The sequence below is a fragment of the Triticum dicoccoides genome, chromosome 7A (genome assembly GCF_002162155.2).
Source record: "Triticum dicoccoides isolate Atlit2015 ecotype Zavitan chromosome 7A, WEW_v2.0, whole genome shotgun sequence".
NCBI classification, from domain to species: domain Eukaryota; kingdom Viridiplantae; phylum Streptophyta; class Magnoliopsida; order Poales; family Poaceae; genus Triticum; species Triticum dicoccoides.
The window spans coordinates 193557092-193562497 of record NC_041392.1 but is presented as its reverse complement, the minus strand read 5'-3'; positions in this window follow the sequence as shown (position 1 = coordinate 193562497).

Below are 5406 nucleotides of genomic sequence, written 5' to 3'. Positions count from 1 at the left end.
CAGAAGGAAGCATCTCCAAGGGCCGTCAAAATGAGGAGGTCATTGAGTTTTGTATTGACTTTATTCCTGACCTTAAGCCGATTGGTGTTCCTGAATCGCGGCATAAGGGCAGACTGGATGGAAAAGGCACGCTAGGAGGGGAACAAATAATATGTATGGACGAACATTCTCTCACTGAAGCACACTACACAGTTCTACAGAATTCCACCTTGGTGGCTCCGTATATGGATGAACACAAGAATTTTCTACGCTCCAAACACCCGGAGCGGTCTGATGACTGGATTACACGTGAACAAACCAGGAGTTTCGCGAGCTGGCTGCAGACACGTACCATGCATGACACCTCTATTGAAGATGACCTGTACTTGCTGTCCCAGTTACCATCTTCGAATATAATGACTTTCAAAGGGTACGAGATAAATGGTAATACATTTTACACGATCTCCCAAGATAAGAAGAGCACCAACCAAAACAGTGGTGTCCACTTTGATGCAGAAACCAAGACGGGAAATGAAACATATTATGGTTATATACAGGACATATGGGAACTTGACTATCGACGTGGTTTGAAGGTCCCTTTGTTTCGGTGCAAATGGGTCAATATGACACGAGGCGGGGTAACGGAAGACCCGCAGTACGGAATGACAACAGTGGATCTCAACAATCTTGCGTATGCAGACGAACCATTCGTCCTAGCCAATGATGTGGCACAGGTTTTCTATGTGAAGGACATGTCTACCAAGCCAAGAAAAAGAAAAGATAAGGAAGCGAATGCATCGTACGATGAGCCAAAGCGGCACATAGTTCTTTCTGGGAAGAGAAACATCGTAGGAGTGGATGACAAGACAGACAAGTCAGAAGATTATGAAAAGTTTGATGAAATTGCTCCATTCACAGTGAATATTGACCCGAGCATCCCGTTAAATGATGAAGATTTTCCATGGTTACGGCGCAAAGGGACACATGCGAAGAAAAAGTTTCACACCCAAAGATCTGGGGTGTGATCGGCTTCACTATCATCACTTTCTTCTGTGTTTCACACCCAGAAGGGAATCTCTGTAATAGTTATGGTAGTTAATTATGTGTTTTGGCATTTGAAACGCGAAGAAAGTTTATGTGCAAACAAATTCTTTCATGCCTTCACTGTTTTTTAAAGTTAAGTTATTCACAAACTAGTGATTCACACTAATTTCAAATAATTCAAAAGTTAAACTATTCAAATTTGAAAACTACGGGCACTAACAGAAAGTTTGTAATTTTTTGTACCTAAAGCAAAAATATTCACAAAGAAACTCTAAATACACAAAAAACAACTCAAAAATAAATAAAGCAAAAAAAAATAAAAAAAAGCCCGCCTACTAGGCCAGAGCGGCCTGCATACGACTAGAAACCCAACCTGTTGTTGGGCCAGGATGCAAGCCCGCAAAGGCCCAGTAGGCCAACAGGGCAGCACAGAACATGTAGGCCTAGTAGGCCTACTTTGGAGAGGAGCTCGAGAGAGCTACCGCACGGGGGTTTATAAACCAGTGCGGTCGCCCCTCGGCTAGCGAGGTGGGACTAAACTTGCGCACCGCACCTGCGCCAGCGCACCCCCTTTAGTACCGGTTCGTGGCTCCAACCGGTACTAAAGGGGCATTTAGTACCGGTTGGAGCCACCAACCGATACTAAAGGGGGTGCGGTTCCCGCCGCTTGGCCTGGCCAAAACAGGCCTTTAGTACCGGTTGGTGGCTCCAACCGGTACTAAAGGTGCCTTCTATATATACAACACTTACGAAAATTTTATTCTCCCTCTGTTTCTTCCTCTGTTTCCCCATTGAAGCACCGCCCGCGCACCCCAATCGATCGACGTCGTCGCCGCCCCCATCCCCGTCGCCGCCCTCGTCTCCGTCGCCGCCCCGGGCCCGTCCCCGTCGTGCCGTCCCCGCGTCGCCGCCGCCGCGTCACGCCCCGGCCCGTCGCCGCCCACGGCCGTCGCCTCGCCGTCGCCATTGCCCCGCTATGAGCTCTCCCCCTCTAACCCCTCTCCCTCGCCCCAGGCGGCCACCATGGGCGCCGCCCCTCCCCGAGCCCATACACACACACATAAGCATGATGAACACACACACACACGTACATATGTATGAATTAATGCATGTATATATTAGTATATACGTATTTTGTATGTTTAATTAGTTTAGATTTTTTAGATTATTATTTTTTCACTAGTATATATGTATGAATGCATGTTAGATGGATATAATTAGTGTTTAATTAGTATGGAAATTTTTTATATAATGTTGTTTTTCAGTTTTTTAATGGATGTATAAAAGTTGTGTTTTCTGTTTTTAGTGTTAGATGCTTAATTAGTATGAAATAGCATATAGAATTTTGACATATGCAATGATAGCATAATTAGTGTTATATAGAAATGTTAGAAATTTTAGTTATCAAACCAATCATTAAAAAAATGTTACTTTTTGCGGGCATATAGCTAGTATTTGTTCTCGATGATGCCCGGCCCGCATCCTCGCCGTCGACCCGTCCGCGACGACGTCTGACTGACCCATGTCCGGGACTGGGCTCCGCCGGGCTAGCACTGGGAGGTGCTGCCTGGAGGGGCGCGCCGCTTGATGAGGAACCCGGCCCCGGATCCCGTCGTCGACCCTGATCTCGTTTGGTGGCGTTCGCGTGGGCCAGTTTCGGTGCGGAGGGAGCCGGCCCCGCCGGAGGTGGTACGTCGCCGTGTCAGGGAGGAGGACGAGCACGTCCATCGCTACATGGTTGCGTTAGAAGGCGGCAGGTTCTCCAATACCTGGCAGTTTCTTCAGGGATCTCACTTCAGCTATGATCCTGTGAGGGTTCCTTCTCTTTGGGTGTCCACCGCCCGCGCCGCAGGAACCGCGAGTGTCCTAGATTCTTCTGTGGTATTCGGTCTTTAATTAGCTACCTAGCTAGTGATGTACTATTCAATATTATATATTATTCGAGATGATGTATTCGAGATTATATCTATTATTCGAGACGATGTATTCGAGATTATATCTATTATTCAAGACGATGTAATTTGAATACTAAATTGTTTTATATTTCTTTTGGCATAGTTAAATAAAAGCTATGGCGGACAATACCAACAGAGAGGGAGAACAGACCATGTTCGATATAATACGCGGGCCAGATGATGATCAGAATGAAGAAGATTATGACGGCTCTGAATTTCTAAACAACACCAGAGAGGGTGATATGATATTCGATCGCGACGACCGAATTGATGAAGTCATGACCGGCGAGGTATATATATTTATATAAGCAGGCATCTGGTGATCATCACATGTTTTAAATGAGTTGAAGATATATTAACGAATCGATCTTTCTTCTTTCAGCCATCCGGATCGAGCAAATCTTCAGGCAACAGGACGAAACGAGGCCCGAACAAAAAGTTGAAGGAGGGCGTAAAGTATAATATCGAGGCAATCAAACCTAATGGCAAACCATTAGCGCCTAAGAAGATTGCGGACAAGTTCGTTCGTCAGTGCGGAGTTCTTGTGAAGGACCAACTCCCGATCTCCCTTCAAGAATGGAGAGAGCCAGCAAAGCCACGTCCAGATCTTACTTTTGTCGACGACAGACAAAAAAGTCTGCTTTGGGATACTCTCATGGAACATTTCACCCTACCAGATCATTTCACAGAAGCAGATGTGCAGAAAGTCAAGGACGCTGCTCTTAGGAAGATGGCGGTTGCATTCAAGAACCACAAGAATCATGAATGGGACAAGTACGTCAAGGGAGGAAGGAAGACTCCAGTATTTGAGGGAACACTAGAGAATCAAAGTGCTCATTGGGACGATTTCGTGAAATTCAAGGATTCAGAATTAGCTAAGGAACGGTCGAGAATAAACAAGAAGAATGCCGAAAAAAGGATAAGTTCCATAAGCTGGGGCCAGGTGGCTATGCGGTGGCAATGCCTAAGTGGGATAAGTCTGAGAAAGAGATGGAGGATGCAGGTGTCACTCCGGTTACTAAGAGCTGGCCCCCAGGTGCAGGACTTGGTTCTATGCGCATAGGGGGGAGTTGGACCCGAAGACAGGCAAAGTTTTGACGAAGGCATGTCTGAACGGAGCCGATGATAATATACTTGTTGCAATAGAAGAGGCTCGAACGGGGGTGTTCCAGCCCAACAGAGAGAACGACGAGCTTACGCGTGCCCTGGGAAATCCTGAACACCCGGGAAGAACACGAGGCAAGGGCGCTATTCCGTGGTATGAGGGGTTTTCGGACTGGAACGCCGACTACAGAACCCGTGCGAGAAGGAAGATTGCGGAGGAGAAGCAGAGGAAGATGGAGGAGGAGAAGAGGAAGCTGGACTATGAACGCCTTCAAGGCCTAGAATCAGCGCACGCGGACTTGGTAGTCAAATTCCAGCGGCAGCAGGAGCAGATCGACTCACTTAGCCAGCAAAGGGGGTCTCAGCAGCTGCAGCAGCTAGCGGATGATCCAGCATTGGATACCACCGCCCCATCCATGCCGAGAAGCACCGTGGGTTCCGCCCTGTTTGACGCAATGCTGGATAGATACCCCATGGATGACATCGCGGAGAACACTAACTGCGAGCTACACTTCAAAATTAAGAACATATCCTTGAAGGTGGCGGACGGTGTTGCTTATACAAATTCCCCCGATGCAACCTTCTATTGCAACCCGATTCCAGCAGGCTATGCTCGTGTCGTGGTTGATGAGGTGGTGGACCAATATTCGGGGCTAGAGGTTGACATTCCTGGAGGTGACGAGGAGCACACACTCGGAGATGCCAAACATCGTATCATCCTATGGAGAAAGGATTGCATCATCTTTCGAAGGCCACCGACACCACGTCACCCTACTCCTCGTCGAAGTCCGCCACCGAGTCAGCAGACTCCTGCTCCTCCAAATCCACCAACGCGTGAGGCCACTCCTCCTCCTCCAAGTCCGGCAAAGTGTCAGGTCACTCCTCCTCCAAGTCCGACACAGCGTCAGATGTCAACTCCTCCTCCAAGTCCGGCACAACCTCAGGCCACTCCTCCTCCAAGTCCGGCACATCTTCAGGCCACTCCTCCTCGTCCAACTCAGCCCCGTCAGCCGTCTCCGCCGCCTCAACAATCGCAGAAGAGACACCCCGCAGCTATGGTGCGTAGCGGTATGAGTCGAGGTCATAGTACAGGAAGTACAGGCGGAGGCAAGCGATATAAATATGGTCCAAACCTCACTACTCCTCTTCCTGAGAGGGCTTATGACAGGACCGAGGAGCAAACCAATGCCATAGTGCGGGCAGAAGTTGACGCCCATTTTGGACCGAAACCACCACCGCCGCCAAGGAGAAAGTGCCTGTGAAAGTAGTTGACCACTTCATTCGTATGGCTCAACCACCAGCTCCTAAGCCTGTTGACACAGAC